Source organism: Haemaphysalis longicornis, unplaced genomic scaffold, assembly GCF_048455015.1.
Source record: "Haemaphysalis longicornis isolate Haplotype H1 unplaced genomic scaffold, Haemaphysalis longicornis Haplotype H1 scaffold_220, whole genome shotgun sequence".
Classification (NCBI taxonomy): domain Eukaryota; kingdom Metazoa; phylum Arthropoda; class Arachnida; order Ixodida; family Ixodidae; genus Haemaphysalis; species Haemaphysalis longicornis.
The window spans coordinates 44,650-63,029 of record NW_027526302.1 but is presented as its reverse complement, the minus strand read 5'-3'; the positions used below and the strand labels follow the sequence as shown (position 1 = coordinate 63,029).

The window sequence follows — 18,380 nt, the reverse complement described above, 5'->3', positions numbered from 1 at the left end:
CTGTTCAGTCGTGAGGCCTAGCTTGGCGAGTGCTTTGGCGCCCTTCCGGCGATGGCTTTCCATTCACACAGCATCTTGAGAAAACTCTTCCGGTGAGATTGGCTCACCTTCCAGTACCCCGGCGTGCATACTCGATCATGGAGAGATGCTGCAGAGGCCAGGGGGTGCCGCGTCGAGACGGGACGTGGCGGCTGGGCAGGCCGCCGCGCCGGGCTCCATCCATGGCGGTCGGTCTGTGAAGTAGGCCTAGTTGATGGCGCTCCGCATTTCTTGCTGCGGGCGAAGTCTCGGAAGGGAGAGATGACAATGGAAGCATGTAGTACACAACCGAAACCATAAAAACCAACATACCGGAGCCAGCCAGCACCAGCAATTGTTTCTTGGCAACTAGGCTGATATTCACATGTGCTTTGACTGTTTTTTTCTACCACACTAAAGCTCCGGGTCATGAGTATAAACTTCGACTGAAGAACGCAAGGCATTGCCAATGCCCCCTGAAAATTACTAAAAGTGTTTTAAAAAATGTTTAAGTGTTGAATTGAATTGAAAATGTTCAAGGTTTAGACAAAAAGGCTTGACTCTCCGGCCTGACGCTCGGCCCTCGTGTGGGACTACAGCGCTTGTGAAGTTCCCCGGCTTGCACGGGAAATCGCCCCTATGAAAGGGCGGCTGCAAAAACGCAGGAACTTTTTTTTGCGTGCAGGTCATCCCAAACGTTCACGGCGTCTCGTACAAACTGAAAAGGATTGTGGAACGTTCAGGGGTGCGCGTTGTGTTTTCTGCTCCCAGGAAGTCGGGCGGCCTTTGCAAGGTGATGAACTCGGAGGAACGCAGCCGCGACGCTTGCAACAAAAGACACGCGAGGCGTTTTATGGAGTGCATGATTAGAGCAGTGTACGAGATCCCCCTGTTCTTCGACGGCTCTTATATAGGACAAACGGGACGATGTGTGAATGATCGGCTTCGCGAGCACGCTAATTCCATCAATTCCTTGCCACACATGTTGCTTCATGCGCGAACAAGCCCTTCTGCGAGCCCTTGTTTGAGCAATGTCATGTCCTCAATCGCTACGGTGACCAGAGAACACGCGGTCTTTGAAGCGTTTCCGACGCACCAGCGAGCGGGCGCATGCGTCAGCAAACCGTCAGTCGACTTGTTGCCCAAGGAGATAGCATTTCTACAATCTTAACTGTATCTTCTTTCTTTTGTACTTTCTGCATTTTCTTATATTGCCTGCGTGCAATAAAACGTTTTCATTTGTCAGTCAGCTCCCGTGTTTGTTTCTTTCATATCTTCCGTTCAGTTTCTTTTCAGTTTCTTTTTAGCCATTTTTCCCTGTTCTTTTGCCATAACGAACTACCTCATCTTCACACTCTAGTACACCCTCAAGTAAGACCGCGCACTCCTGCAGACACGCACCACACCCTTGCCACTAGCCGGAGCCCATAGTAGAGGGGGGATTCATCCGTGCCACCAACGCAGTTCGCTAAACCGCACGGGTCTCTCAGTTCCTTGCAGTCTACTGGGAGCTAATCACTCGTCATTATCGATAGTCGTCCTGCCGCCGCCACCACCTCCGGGATTACATGATCCTCTCGATCCCCTCGGTCATCGATCTGTCGTGGGGAGCACACGGGAGTGTCACCGAGTGGCTGGGGTCGGTGGCTCTTTTTGTAGTCCGCAGTAGTACTTCCCTGCGCCAATCCGTGGAAGGGCTTTTGTCTGGTGTCCGACCAGTGGTGGCTCTCGTCAGAACCAACGCTCAATGGGTCGGAACCACGTCGTCACCGAGTGTGCTTGGCTAAGTCATAACAGCCCTAGTTATTAGACGGGCGCCTCGACTGCTACATCGTGCTTTAGTTTCTTTCTTCCCTTGTACCTCTTCTATTTATGCTGCGAAATACTTTAGTAAGCAGAATGTCACCCGTGAGGCTGGCCTAGAATCAGATTTTTGCACGGCTGGTGTACAAACCTCAGTGCAACCACATTCCGTCACGTTGACGCGTCAATAGGTACGCACTGTTCTTTAACTTTCAACAGCGGAGCTGTTTAGACCAACATAAATCTGTCCAGCAGAGGCACTAAACCCCGAGCGCACGTGAGCGCGTCCCTCGCGGCTACCGCCCGGCGTAGTCCAGGCTGGCGCGTGGGCGTACGTAAAGAGTTCCCGGCTTAGTCGTCGTGTGGCTACCGGCGCTCCACGGGTCATCCGCGCCGAAGACGATGACGACGAACCTGTCATGCCATCCCTTCACAATCTACACATAGAGACGGACACCGGTTTAGCTGTAGAGGTTTACCGAGGCGAGGACGCGCTACAAGACGACTAATCTTACGAGGTTGTGCCGCCGGAAGACGACGCTTACTACTGAATAAAACACTGTTCATACTTGATTGGTCTTCGCTTAACAGTGCCGTCCAAAACAGCTTTGCACTGTTTGGGTCCAGCTGCTCCCTCTTGTCAATCTTGTCGACCTTGAATTCAAGGTCACTCTCCACCGAAGCCTTAACAGCTCGCAGGGCGTTATCTCTGATCCAGATCTGACAAACCAGGCAGAGGCCTATCTTCTTGAAGGTCTGAGAAATCAGGGTGTCAAGGCCGGCAGGCGCATTGCCATAGGGAGAGACAATAAAAAAATATTAACTAAACACATCATCCTGGTTTCTGACCGTTCCACCCTTCCAGACTATACAGATGCAGGCGTCACCCGCTGCTGCGTCCTACCATATATTCTGATTCCGTGCCGGTGACTCAAGTACCGGCGGTCCGGGCACTTACCAGCTCGAATCGGGGCCACCTAAACAGAGCCAAATGCGCCCATCTTGATCACCCCACAGATAATTGTAACTCACAACAATTCCTGTGCATCAACTGGCAAGGTCCGCACCCGGTCGACTCCAGGGGCTATCAAAGGTTTCAGTTGGGAAAGAAAATAATAAACATCAATATCATAGGAAAAAATTATTTCCCGGGGCGCGGAAAAGGTTTGCCTCTTTCTCCTTTGGGAAGTATGCCGACGCAGTTCGCCGTGGGACTGAGTGGTATCTCGGTCAGGCGGAGGGGGGGGGATTAAACCAGTCCTCCCCCCCTCTAAGTTGTCTCCGGCAGCCGAACCCGTCACCAAACCGCTTTCCGAGTCAGAAGAAGGTGTGGCGGCTACAGTCGATTTCTCGAGTGATGCCGCATTCACTGTTTCCGCTCTACTGGACCCAAGCACTCGTGACCACGGAAGAGATAGACACGGATGAGCCCGCGGTGGCTTCCACCCCCTGTTCACCACCTGTGCCTCCTGTGGCACCACTGCCACCCTTGTCGGTGGCGGTTACGGCAAACAGCAGCCTAAAGGCGTGGCCTCCGCGATCGGCTGCCGGCGGCGCGCCGTTGCTCCGGCCGTTCCAATCGCCCGGAGAGAGCGTAATTCCGAAGAGGCCGTTTCGCCGTTTTCCGCCGCACCGCAGCGCGCTTAGCCTAAGGTCGCTTTCCGTGGCGCGGGCGGGCGCACAGGAGGAAAACTCGGCCTGGGCAGCGTGTGTGAGACGTATAATCGAAAATTACAGCCGCTCATCAATGCAGTAGACAGAAGTAGTTACAGGTGCCATTAATTACTAGCCGTTTAATTTTTGACGTGGACTGGGGCCGCTGTGAAGCGTAAGTGAATTCATTGCACATCAGTAATTTTTATTTTTGTTGTCGCGCATATTTAAAAAGATAAGGTTTTATTTCTAAAAAACTTGTATTTGTTATTTTAGTACATGAAAGAGCGCGTGATACAAAGAAAGAGCGCAGTGCATTGATTTTTTTTTTTGTGAGTACCAACGATATCACTTTTTTGTTTGCATTCATTCAAGAGAAAAATTGTTAAGTGAAGTGTAATCTTTCACGACGCATAGGTGTCTTACAAAGCGCTGTTCCGATCCAGTGTTGGGTAAGACAAACTTCCTGCAATGCTTTCGTTGAAGTTGCCTGGCTGGAACTGGGTCAATTTTTTATTTATTATGAGGTTTAACGCGTCGACGCTACATAAGCGATGAGGCGCGCCGTAGTAGAGGGCTCCGGATTAATTGTGACCACCTGGTTATGGGCGCCGGCAGGATTTTACCTTGAGGGGGCAAATCTATTGTTGCGCGAAGGAAGGGGGAGAGGGCATGGGGTAAAGCGTTAGAATGGTTTGGGTGAGGGGGGGAGCAAGGGCCTTTTTTGCACCCCCTCCTCCCTCCCGCCGACGCCCATACGCCTGGGGATTTTTAACGAGCGCCGAAATCTGGAACACACGGGCGCTTTCGCTTTCGCCTCCAGCAGAAAAGCGGCCGCGAGTCGAACTCGCGTCCTTGAACTCAGCAGAACATTTTTCCCGCGGTTGCCAAAAACATTGGAGGCTAATGCACCGAAGATACATCTGGGCAAGAGGACAACCAAGTCATTTCAGGATACGTTATACTTTAATTACGGCAAAGAAAACCCAGAAACGCAGGCAAACACACACACACGCATGCACACGCGCGCGCGCGCACGTGCGAACCTACACACACACACACATTGACACACGCCGCGAACACACCGAGAAACGCAGGCACACACACACGCATGCACACACACGCGCGCGCGCACGTGCGAACCTACACACACACACATAAACACGCGCCGCGAACCCACCCACATACGCATGCACACATCCGCACGCCACACAGGCGCACTAACCCCCACGCACACACACACGTAACATGCACGCGTGCGCACGCGACCGCACACGCAAGCACACGCGCCGTGAAACAACACGCGCGCACTGTGGCCAAGTACTTTCGAAACAGCCTGCAAGGCATGAAAAGGTAAAGCGCCGTGAAAGCTCGCGAAAAGGCCGTAAAAATGACAAAAGAATTCAGCACACTGGCATTCAATCTGCACGAAATGAGAAAAGAGTTTGGGCTGCCTCATTCGACTTACACGTAACCAAACCGGCTGCATGCAAAACGAACATGTGCCTTTTAAACAACGTAGGTACCTTAACTTTGTACTGCTTGCAGGAACGAGTGAAAACACATCGAGCGTATACTCAAGGTTTGTCTGCAGTGAAAACTCGACAACGAAGACTGGCGAACACCTGAAATCGCAGGCAGTGTCGGTCAGATGAGCCTCGCTTCAACCTTAGGCTAACGGCGCCGCCTCGCGGCGCGTGTCGGAGTTAGCCAAATTACAAGTTTTTGCTGGGGGACGCGCCGAATGGGACGGCCGGAGCAACGGCGCGCCGCCGGCAGCCGATCGCGGAGGCCACGCTAAAGGTGAGTGGTTCAAGGAGCTCGATCCATCAGGTACTCCGAGAACACCCGACGATGACATGGAAGTCCGGCCGTTCCTCGCTGCGTAGCAACGAAAAGAGCGGGTTATGTCGTCCAAGCCTGCAGAGAAGACAACAAAGACAAGAATCACCGTCCTCAAAGCCAAGATATAAACACATATTCCAGTCGCTCATAAAAACCTACAATGGGAAGAGAAAACTTAGTACAGTGTAACCGTCGGGGCCTTCTTAGAAATTTTGATGCTTTATATGAAATACTACATGCCGCTCAACCGAGTTAAATGTGTCGACAGGAATCACATCTAAATTGCAAACATACAATTTTCGTCAATAACTATGTGTAATTTAGAAAGGACAGAGACGGCTGCACACACTCTTCGGCGCTTTGGCCTTTGTCGCCTTAAAATCCTTAGCATGTTAAACCATCAATTTAAAGGGGCCCTGAAAGGCATTTTGAGCACACTAAATGAACTAGCGAAACCGTTAGATTGGGTCGTCAACGTCCTCTGTGCCAAGTATTACTCTTTTACGCACAGCGGAAAGCTCACACTATTGTTGCAAAGTTTGTCGTTTTTTTCTCACCCTTTCCTTCGTGTTTTTGGACGCCGCCATCTTCACATGTCTACATCATCGATTCCCAGATGTTCGTCATGAGCTAGACATCCTGCTATTGGGCGGCTTTTTCACGCACTTCCGGCAAAGAGATGAGTCGTCTGCTCAGCGTCGGCTCGCCGGCTGATCTGCCAGCGGAGTGTCGGAGTGCTTGGACATTTTACGACAAACGAAACAAGTGTAAACAAACGCTTAACCGTTCCTATTGAATGCAACACGGCCATAACACGACATGGATATTCTCTTACCTGAGTACGTTCCGTAAAGAAAGCATTGAAGCCCCGTGGCACTTCTTTCGTGCAATCCCAGGGAACGCCCTGAGCCGAATGCCCGGGTTTGACGGATACATTTTATTCCACTTCAAAACAATCCAGAGATGCGTTTCGAACGAACACAACGTCACAACATGCGTTGCAAGTCTGAACCGCGATTGACAGACGATAGGTAGCCTCCTCCTGCCCGTCGTAAATTCGGCACTCACCTCGCGCGCGGTTTTCGGGGACGAACAGCAAGTCACTTAACTCTGGCGCGCAGGCCGAGATGGCTTTTAGCCACGCACACTGCACATACCCCATGCAAGGTTGAGTCGTACGTCGCTCGAGAAAGATAATCCAGACCATGGGAAGCACTATACACCCGCAGAAGCACAACGTCGCAGTTCATCGCGAAACAAAGGCGCCCACAACACACACACCATCGCCTCCTGTAATGCCCAACGCATCTCACACTTCCCAATGGGAGTGAGTGGTACGCCTGCAGTGCCCACATGTCGCGAGGTGGGGCCCCGAGCTGAACCGGGATCACGGAACCGTAACTGACTTCTGGGGAGGTTTGTGCCTTGTTGCCAAGGCAACCGATGTTTGACATTGTCAAAGAAATGGCGCTCGCTCCAGCACTAGAAAGCTCAGAGCCGCGCCGGAGCATGTTTTGCCAACGTTGACGCTCTCCACCACGCGTCGCCCCAAGTTTAACTGGTCACATGATTGAAGCGTTTTGTGCACGGGTTCTGTATCGGCTGTGGTATCGGTTTAAAATGTCTTTTTCACATGCCGCCGGCAGGAATTACCACCACCGCAAAATAAGACCCGGCACCAGCGGGGCCACATCTGATAGGCGCTTTTTGGATAAATAGTGCGCGATGCATGAAAGGGACCGAGCGCACGACCCTCCCCGTGCGGCTGCGAGTTCGCCGCCGATAAAAAGTCATGTGCGGCCAGCAACGTACACCGCGAAAGGGCAAGGCCAGGCCGCCGCATACATGCGGCCAGATTTTTCGTTCGCTTTTCAAGCCTTTAGCGGAGTGCGGAATTCATGGTGTCAACAATGCTTGCCCGTAGCAGACGACAGTCTGAGCCAGGCAATAGCGGAAGTACGTCACCGCTGCGGAGCGCAGCCTCATGGGAGGCAAGGCTCGCGCGCCGTCAACAGCGGAGAGTAAGTCGAAAGGAGGAGGAAACGCGGAGCGACGATAATGCGCGGTTTTTGATTTACGATTTCTCAGCTAATACTCATCGCTTTAACAAAATTCTTGCGGGAGGAGATTGCAAATACATTGCTTTATTTGGGTACATGTACATCCATGCATCGGCGGAAGGTATTTCAGGACCCCTTTAAACACTGTCTGTGGGGCTGTTGCAACTTGAACAATAATATTTAATAGGTTGATTATGGTATGCTCCCTTTACGTCACTCCTGATTTTCCAGGTATCAACGAGTGATTTCGAAAGCCTGGTAGGTCAGTTGCTTCAACCTTTCATTATTATTGGCGACCTCAATGGTCACAATTTCCTCTGGGGCTCTTCCTGCACGGCACCCGGGGTAGCCTGATTATAAAATTGGCGTAGCTTGCGCTAGTGGTGCATGGCTGGGGAAACCGCAGAGCTGGGGTTCCACTTGCCTTCTCCCACACTGACAGCGGATCCCAGGAGAGAGGGAGCAGCCGGACCCCTGCAGTGCGCAGACGTTTTGTACAGCCCTGTATAGCAAAAACCATTAAAGTGTGTAGAATAATTTATTCCGTAGAAATCGTCATCCTCCCTTGCGCCGTCGTCTTCCGACGGCACAGCGGCGTAGGGCAAATCTTATTGTAGCGTGTCCTCGCCTAGGGATACCTCCACTTCTCCTGTGCTGGTCTTGCAGCCGTTTCTACGTGTGGATTGTGAAGGGGTGGCTTGACACATCCGTCGTAATCGTCTTCGCCATGGTGGCCCCGTAGCGCGACGGTCGCTACACGACGACGACGGTGAAGGCGTGAGCTCCTCATGTGCGTAAGCCCACGCACAAGCCTGGACGACCCCGGGCGGTCCCAGCGAGGCACCTGCTCACGTGCGCAATTTTTTTTTTTTTTGCTAAAGGCACTGCGCGAAGGTAATTCGCGGCACCTCGCGCACAAGACGCCGCGCGATCGACCCGAGGCACGCAATCGCATGCGCTCGGGGTTTTCTGCCTACGTCGGACGGATTTGTGTCGGCGTAAACACCTGTGCTGCTAAAAGTTCTTAATGCCGTTGGGAGCGTGATTTTTCAATAAGAACGGACCAACGTATACCATAATTTAGAACACAACACTAACTCACACCTTGACTTCCATTGGCTCGGCAGCTTTCCATCTCTTCTGTGCGACGTTGGCAAAAGCCCATGTGGCAGTGACCACTTTCCAACCACATTAACATATTTAGGTAAGGGCCTAAACAGTCAACCTTCCTATAAAAGATTCAACGAAGCCTGAAGGAACTGGAATACATCCACGGATACATCTAAACTACACTACACATCCACAGTACGTGCATGTGGAGGAGGAAACAACTTCCCACGGCGCGCATACTCGACGCCCCCGAAAAGGCCATTCCTCAAGCCTCTGGTACTCCGCGCAACCCAAGGAGGCCCTGGTAGAACGGGGATGTAAACGTGCGCGTGAGGCGCAGAACGAAGCTATGGGCACCCTTGGTCTTAGAAGAAATACAAACTGACCGAGTTGGTAGTGGTTCATAGTGAAAGAACTGAGCAAAAACATACACTTCAGAAAAAGAAACGTAAGACACGGACGTAAGCTACCAACTACATTTTTATTGAAACGAAGAAGATATATATTAGTAGCGAGAAAATAAACCCAAACAAACTGGGAAACCCAACAAGAAAAAACAAACGTGAATAGTGATCACTCTCTCCGCACGCAATGATGATCGGGGGAGAGAGTGATGAGTGTCCATATTTGTTCTTTTCGTGTTTTTTCGTGTTTGGTTTACGGTGTTATCTCTGTTTGGTTTTTTGTCACGCCTCTTATAAATATCTTGTTCATTTCAATGAAAATGTAGTTGCGCTCGTGTCGTCCGTTTTTTTTTTACTGAAGCGTGTGTGCTTTTGCGCCGGTTCTTCAGTGTGTATTCTTCGTCGATAGCCCACATCTGATAACCTCATCTCCTTGAAAAAGGCAAAGGCTCGTGGAAAGGGTGTGCACCGTGAAGCAAAACGAGAAAGTTGGCATTCCTTGCCAACTTCAGTAAATTCGTACACAGACACACGCAAGGCATGGACCCTAGTGCAAAAACTCAAAATACTACAGATACACATCCTGCTCCTGGCTAGCACAACAGGGGACACACTTGAAGACCAGGCTAATAAACGTGCGCAACACTTTCACTACGTGTCAATTTCTGCACTCTACATGAACACTTCCATGAAACACAAAATGTCTCGCGAGAGACGTTATTACGAGACAGCCAAAAATGAAATGCTTCTTACAACTCCCTGCTTTCACTTTAATAGCTGACGGCTGCTCTGAGCAGATGTGAGCCTTCAGCTCCAGGCGCAGACAACATCACATACATTATGATGGAACCCTTACACAAAGATAAATTGAAACATCCGCCCATTTTTACAACAAAATATGGCTTTAGGGGCACCTTACACGGTCTTGGAGGCAGACCATAGTAGTGTATTTTCTGAAGAAGGGGAAGGACCCGTCTTACCCGTCATGTTACCGTCCCTTCCGCCTGATAAGCTGCCTGTGTAAGCTTCTCGAGGAGATTATTAACGGGAGATTTGTGTACTTCTTAGATTACAATAGTCTTCTCGCGGGCTGCCAGGCAGGCTTCAGGACGGGGTATCCACGAACGCCTACGTTCATAATCAGTTTTGGAGTAACTGTGTTTTTTGACCTAGAGAAGGCCTACGACACCGCTGAGCGTTGCGGGATACTCAGCTACCAGAAGTCAATCGTTGTTTCGGGCAACATGCTGAACACCCTTGCTACCTACATGTCTGGGAGAATCTGTCGCGCGAGAATTGGTAGGGCACTCTCAATGGTTCACGCGAAAGAAAACAGCGTGCCGGAAGGTGGAGTTTCAAGCTGGACACTGTTCATAGTTAAGATGAACTCTCCTGGGAACGCCTTGCCACCTGCAATTTGTTTCTATCTCTCTCTCTCTCTCTCTCTCTCTCTCTATATATATATATATATATATATATAGAGAGAGAGAGAGAGAGAGAGAGAGAGAGAGAGAGATACGGGACGAGGGACTCGGTAAAGATACATATCTTTACCGAGGTAAAGATACTCGGTAAAGATACATATAAAGATATATATATATATATATATATATATATATATATATATATATATATATATATATATATATATATATATATATATTGACTACGTCTAAATATCTTTTAAATTATCTAATATGTCAACCTGTGACGTGAAGACAAGCGTGGTGTCAACAAAGTTGTCGGCTGGGCAGACAAGAATGGTTTTAAACTCAATCCATAAGAACGTAGTTGCGTTGTGTTCTCCAGGAAGCGTGGCATCATTCCCCCGACATTACTCTTAAAGACGTTTGCATTGCTGTCAAAAAAGAACACAATTTAAGCTTACTACTCGATAACAATCTTACGTTCATCCCAAACTTAAAACAGCTAAACAAAAATGTCTAAAAACAAGAAACATTTTTCAAATCCTCTCACACCAATCCTATGGTACGGACAAACAACGCTTCCTGCGTGTTTATACCCCCTGGTAGGATCTGGGTTGCACTGTGGCTGTGTCTTGTATGGGTCAGCAACAAAACGGCACTAAATATGCTTGACCCAGAACTATTTCGGGTATCTCCCTGCGCCTTGCGTGTCGCGCTTTGTTCCCTATCCTTGTCCGGAGTCCACATGTAGAGCGCAATAAATTTCCCGTACATCACCTGATGATATGCATGAACTTGCTGCATGACTCAAAAATAATGTCTATGTCTAACCATCCTTTTAATTCGAACATTAACGATACTACCTCACAGCCACTCGTTTTGGATCGTCCATATATTTCTAATCCTTCCCTTTCTCAGATTGGGAAAATACGCTTCCAAGTTCAAAGTCCCCTTTTCAGACATGCAAAAGACACCCATCGTTGGTTTTATTCCACCATGGCGTCTCCGCCCTGAGTCGTGCGAGCTGTCTTGTATGGAACGTGAAAAAAACAGGCCACGAAGGTATTCAATTCTGCAGCATTTCTTGTTTCTCTAGGAGATGTATCGGTGTACAGAATTTTGCAGCGACGCATCAAAGGCTGCTAACGATGTGCCTCGCACTACGCTCGCAATGAACATTTATGCGTGTAAAATTATGAACTTCCATAAAAGTCTTTTCACGGCAGAAGCGTACGGTACACTAATTTTTTATATCTCATGGTCCAACATCAAATTTTTTAACCAGAGTGTACGCGGACCCTCTTAGCGCTGTACGCTCACTGTCATCCAGATAGCGTTCTAAAACTGTGTAATTAATCTTGTTTGTAATGCTATTATGTCTGCATATGCTTCAAATCTGGAAATAACTATATTCTAGGTTCTATGCCACTCTGGGATTTCCGGGAATGAAACCGCGGATCAAATGGCCGCTGCTGCTCACTTACGGATACAGTAGATATAACAACAGTACCCTACACAGTCATCAAACGACACATCACACAACTTCGTAAAATATGACAAGCAGACGGGAGTACACAGACCGACAACAAGCTACCATACTAAAATCACTCTTGGAACGACACACAACGGACTTACACAACAGACACACAGAAGTTGCATTAGCAAGGTTACGGATACGCCACACACGTGTAACAAACACACACCTTCTCACTGGTTCTTTAATACCACTGGGCAGCAGATGCGGAGACGGCCTAGCCGTAATGCACATCTTCACTCAATACAAAGCACTCGACGCAACATGACAAACTCTTTCCAGAACTATACAGATAAAAAATTCCACTGCAGCTATCATACTTTCTATGAAATGATCCCACGTTTCCTGTTAAGCGTACTTTTAAGTTTTTTAAATGCAGAGCATTTCTTAGCCTCGCCTCTTCCTGCGTCGAACGGCGTCCACAGCTCCGCGTCCGCAGCAGGTGCGCCTCTCCTCCTTCCCCCTCTCTCTCAACAGCAGCTGGCACGCGCATGCGTCGTAGTCAGCCCGTTCGCTCCGTCGCGGTCTCGGCGTAACAGGTGCGTGATAGCAGCGCGGTGGGGCGTGGAAGGGCGCGCGCTGCTTGCGCATGCGCGCTCTCCCCCCCCCGGTACTGCTCTCCCTCTACTGCGCGCGCTGCAAATATAAAGCGGCTAGCGGTCGCTCGTGCTTCAGTCACTGCGTTGCTCCTTCCTTCCTTGGTTGACGCTCGCTCCACCCTAACGCGACGTTACTCTCCTCTCTCTACCACAAACCAACACCAACGCAACTACGACCCAACTACCCACCCTAACGCGACTTTACGCGGCGTTAACGACCCCCAATGCTCTGCATTTACTCGTGTTCCCCTCGCGGGAAGGCGCGGGAATTTTTCTTTTTTTTTTTTTGACAGAGAATCACTTTTTACTACTCATCTCATTTAATGCGGGATCACAAACTAGCCCTTTACACCAGCCATCTTCATTACCTTTTAACTCATCTCACTTGTACTCTTCCGGACAGACTTTAGTGCTCACATTTAAATCACTCTCATTAACTTTTCTTGGCGCTCTCTACCCTCGTTGGCCATAAAAAACCATAATCATAATCATCAGGGTTTTCTGCGACTTCGAACCGTGTACACCTTTCATTGCTTCTTTCTGCTATGCACCGGCTTTCTATGCAGCGAGAAACTATTCCTGCTAATGTTTGCCAATTACTATTCTTCTGGCAAGCATTAGTAATGGGAGGGCAGAATGGTGCTAGTTAGGCGAGTATAGTTCATATACGTAATTATATTCCTCTGCTAAGCTAAAAACGTGAACTCGTACAAATGACAAGCCAACGAGAATTCCAACGAGAATTTAAAAACTAACCCTGGTATTCTGAGTCCTTCCTTCACTTGAGCCTCCAGTGGAGGAGGTCCTTGAAATCGATTTCCCCATGCATAAGTATTGCGAAATCCTCCCCTCAGCCGAGTGGAGGGAGAACATGGAGTGAAGGAGGGACTCAGAATACGGCCCTAAATCTTTTTCTTTATTTTTGTTGCAGTCAAAACAAGCCAGAGAAGCCAGGGTACGTGCTCAAATTTTTTTTTCCATATTTATCAATTTACCGTCGGTACCATGTATTCTAGAATTTTAAGCCACTTTTTATTCTGACGCCCACAAAACCCATTTCAGGCACCTACTGTTTAAGTACAAACTTATTTTCCAGGAAGGCGAGTTCACGAGAGTGAACACGACAGATATAAATGTCGACAGTGACAAAACGGGTGAGTGTCACAGAGGTTTATTACATTGTGCGAAGCTATGTAGGACATGACCTGCAACAAAGAACAAAAGCGTACAGCGCTATTTCTAATTTCGACGTTTTCGCTTCTTTGCTGTATCTACATCAAAATGGAAATGCCTGAAAATGATTGCTGGATAGCCATGAGGACAATTATTACGTTGCCGTCAGCGGGATGGACGGTACAACGACGGCGGCTAATAAGGGTGGCATAATGTATTTTGTTGGAACTCTAGCTGGTGACACGCACACAACAAGCCGGAAACTTTATTACGCCAGTATCAGAAAATATTTCTTGCCCTGCGAATATCATGCTTATTTAGAACATCATTTGCGCTTACTAATTTATACGTAAACAATCTATTCATATTATGTCAGACTCGAGGGTGCACAAAAAGAATTGTTGTTTCAAACGTTTCGAAGGATAATTGTCGTCAAACTTTTTTTACATACAAGCGTGTACACTGACGGGGAACTAAAAGCCATAAAGCTGAAACGGGACTCTCTGTAGTTCATTGCTGAGGTAGCATGTAATTGCACCGAAAACAAAATTGTCATTCTCAAATAATTACGAAAATACATGCAACACTTAAAACTTGAGTGATTTTAACAATTCAGGTTGACAAGTCGCAATACCTGCGACACCTTAACAACTATACTAGTAAGCATTCTCTCCTTTCAGCAAAGAAACATTGTACCTTGTGTTTTTTTGTTGTTGTTTTGCACCAAAGAACAAAGTCTGAGCAAATACACAGGTTAGGAAAAACAAAAAAAAAACGTCTAATTGCACTGTAAGAGAAATACCTTTAGTGCTGTTTCAAATTTTGGTAACGACATTGATGATTTTAGAGTAAGAAGCAGGCGGTTCCTGAGTTTAATAGCGGTGATGTGGGTACTTTTTTTCCCGTGATTTGTATTAACAATCGGGAGTAAAAAATTATTACGGGAGGCAAACCTTGGGGGGTTCTTATTATGTACAGAATGAATGTCAATGAACTGAGAACAAACTTGCTTGTTTAGAAGCTTAATCGACATGATTGCAAAATTGTACTTAAATAAGTGATCAATGGATAAGGTACCCAACTTGTTACGGAGTAATGAAACATCAGCACTAAAAACGCTGGTAGTAATAATACTCCTCGCTTGGTTTTTAATGCGTTGAACCTATTTTAAGTGGAATTGTTTAGTGTTTCCCCACGAGGTATGCCATACTTAATCTGACTTTGTGTAAAGTTGAAAACTTGAAATAGAGTAATAACAGTGCGGAAGACGAAAAGAAATGCCGGGCTTTAATGACCGCATGAATTCCAAATGCTGTTGTTTTTTTTAGATGGTTGATATGAAGATCGCGCATTTAGATCGCGCATTAAAAAAGCTTAAGGTGAGGATGAACATTTAGACCCGGAAATGTTGCGGAATCACAAGCAGGAATGCAATTTTCACCAAGTGTTAAGGAAGGAAATTGGGGTACGACCTTCTGACGTGAACTGGAAATCATGAATTAAGATTTGATAGTAATAGTTACTAAATCGTTCTTATTACACGGATGTAAGACATAACACTTGTCGAGATAATACAGAGAATATACAATCGTCCGATGTTGAGATAGTGGTGTCATCCGCATATCAGACACAACGGGAAGACTGCAGGGTGTCGGGAAGGTTATTTATGTAAATCAAGAGGAGCAGGGGGCCGCAAAATTGACCCTTGGGCAACTCTTTGTTACTAACCCTAGTTTCGCAAAACATAGCTGCACATATACGACGCATTCCGATCGAGAAAGTAGTTTTCCAAAAATATTAGTGATCGACTAGTAATGCCATACGGTTTAAGCTTACTCAATAAGATGTTGTGATAAATTGTATCGAAGGCTTTCTTAGAATTTAAGGAGACTGAGCCAACGAGCTGAGAATTATCTATTCATCGTTTGATATAGTCAATTAAAGAAATTAGGGCGAGGTTAGAGAGTTTCCTGCGCGAAAGCCGTATCGACAAGGTTTCAATAAGCCAAATATGTTGAAATAGCTGTTGAATCAATTGGCACACAATTTTTCGATTATTTTGCTAAGAGAAGGAAGAATAGGAATCGGCCTATAATTAGCAATAATTTCTTTGTCATCTTTTCTAAATACGGGAATGATGTTGGATGGCTTTAACTGTTTGGGTAATGACCCAAACGAGAAGATAAGGTTAATTCAGTGACATATCAAACCGAAAATACATCAAGCAGCAGCTTTCAATTGCCACATAAAAATCCGATCTAAACCTCGGTTGGTACTTTTAAAAAGAGAAATCGTCAGATAGCCTTCTTCGGCGGTGGCAGGAAAAAGATAGAATGATTGGGTGGGTGCAGCGAGAAATTTCCTGGACGCCAGTGACTTGTTCAATATTGATGGATGAGGAAAAATAATAACCGAAGGCGTTGGCAATATCAACGGGCTGGTGATACAAGGTGTCATTGAACTTGACCTTCGATATGGGAGAGTGTTGTTTAGGTTTATTCAAGAAATCATTGAAAAGTTACCACTGTTTCTTCGAATCATGCTTGGCTTGTAAAAAGGCGTTTCGTTTTCGTAGAACCGTTTCTTAGGCTGTCTTAATAAGGTGTTAAGGACATTACGATTGTTCTTATAGCGCAATGCAAGGTTGTTGCTAAAGGGTTTACCTTAGGTTTTTGTTTTTTTTGTACAGATTATCTTTCTTGCGTATACTTTTTAAGAGGCGCTTAGTCGCCGAAGGATTTCTCGAAAAGCTGTATTTCGTTTTACATCGTACGGTTGTAGTGCGAAGTTTAACAGCGTTAAAAAAAGGTGAGCAGAGAGAATTAAGAGCTTCCACTAGATCAGGCGCGTGACTAATAACCAATCAATGAGTAGCACTGATGGTTTCTATAAATTTTTCTTCGTTAAACACATCAGTGAAGTAACATCCCTTGGAAGAACGTGGTTGAGTGTCAAAAGTAACAAAGATTGGGAAGTGGTCGATAATATCAGTTTTTCCTACCCCATTTATTGGAATACATGATAAGTTCGACGAAGCATAGTATATGAGGGTTTAGATTCCATGGGTCGCGTGACGAGTAGGTGAGGTAATTAATCACTCGTATCCAAAGCCCATTAAAGAGTCCATGTAGGTGGCGTATGAATTAAAATTAAGGTCGACTAAGTTAATATTTAGATCTCCCATAATTATCACGTTTTTATTTTCCATAAAAAATTCATTGAGTGTGGCGTCAAGGGCACTAGTAAAATCAGAAACCGGAGATGAGGGGTACCGATAAATTGATGTTGTCGACAGCAAGGAATGATGGATCAGTTTCAACCCAAACCGATTCACGGTTACTAACGTCAATCGGTAGGTCATTTCTGAGTGTGTATGTGATATTGGGAGAAATTAAAATGGCGGCGCCCCCATGACTACTGTGGGCGCGGTTACAATATTCAGCTTTATATGAAGGAAATCCATACAAGTTTGAGTCGTGAGTGGAAACCTACGTTCCTGGTAAGGAAATAAACGAGAATGAATGACACAAAGAAGAGATAAAGTTAGCGATTCCATCATAGTTTTTTCGGATGTTTCGCGCATTAATACAAATGAGCGAACAGTTTTTCTTACCAAGTATATCGTTCGAATCGAGTGGGGAGAGCGAAGACATCGTGGCGAACAATGCACATGCACAATTTAGGCAAAAGAAAAAAATCGCGCCAATCCACCCTGTGAATGTGGCTGGAAAGCAAAGCTGTAAACAGCACCCCAAACGATTACCCATGCGACGTCACTTAAATTCACTCACGCCGCTCTACAAATACTGAAACTAGAGAGAAGTGAAATGCACTAACCACACCCTTTATTAGTTGGAAGAGATATTCTAGGTAAGCTTAAATCAAAGCATGATGCATGAACGGTGGTTGGTTGAGTTGTAGTAGGGTAGCGCATGAGTGGAAATTATTTTTTTATAAAGTTAAAGGAAGCTCAAACACGGTGTTAGACGATCTCACTCCTCCGTCTCTGCCGCCGCGGACGGAGGCGACGAGATCGGCGGCAGAGACCGCGGAGGAGGAGGAGTCAATACTTCTATTCAAATTTCTGAACGGCCCAGAGTGAAGCCCAGGGGAGTGGTTCCTTCTTCACTGGAGCCCGTATGCAGTCCGCGCCGCCTGTGCTCTGTCATCACCTGAAGCTGGGTAGGCAGAGATGGGCTGGACAGCAGCATCTACCAGTGCTCTTGTTGGGTAGTTGACGGAAAGCGAGGCGGGTGCTCAGGGCTAAAGTTGCACACCCCGATTCTATGGCGGAGTGTTCCAACTTCTGAGCAAAATTCACATTCAGAGTCGTAGCGAATCGGGTGCATTAAGTGAAGACGCGTCGGGTGTGGGAAGGAGCCGGATTATATCAGCCGAAGGGTAGTTTGTTGTTCTATGGAAATGTCAAGATAAGGTGAAGGTAGGGTCTATCTCTGAAGGCGATAATGCTTGGTTATGTCCCTGACGAGACAAGCGGGTGACTGTCCTCGTGCAGCTCCATATAGAACGGGGTGTAAAAGCGCAGGCTTGTTGGTAGGCCTATTCGTTGCCCTCCATGGAAGCGTGAGCGGTTGTCCAGATGAGCTGAATGGAACAGTTTGGGGAGTGGTTTTGTAGCACACGCAGTGCAGGTCGGGACACCCAACCCGACTGGTAATTCCGATAGGCTTGTTGAGAATCGGTGACTACCTTCTGAACCCCTGACTGAGTGAGAGTCAAGGCAATGGCTGTCT

General features: G+C 47.2%; 1 long non-coding RNA gene across 1 annotated transcript in view; it reads left to right on the top strand.

Annotated features, from left to right (window-relative positions):
• The window catches only part of LOC144172472 (uncharacterized), an 86,102-nt gene that overhangs the window by 58,906 nt on the left and 8,816 nt on the right, over nucleotides 1-18,380 (top strand). Inside the window, exons 3-4 of the long non-coding RNA XR_013323019.1 lie at nucleotides 13,385-13,408; nucleotides 13,516-13,607. This is a non-coding gene — a long non-coding RNA (uncharacterized LOC144172472). The remainder of the gene's footprint in view (nucleotides 1-13,384; nucleotides 13,409-13,515; nucleotides 13,608-18,380) is intronic.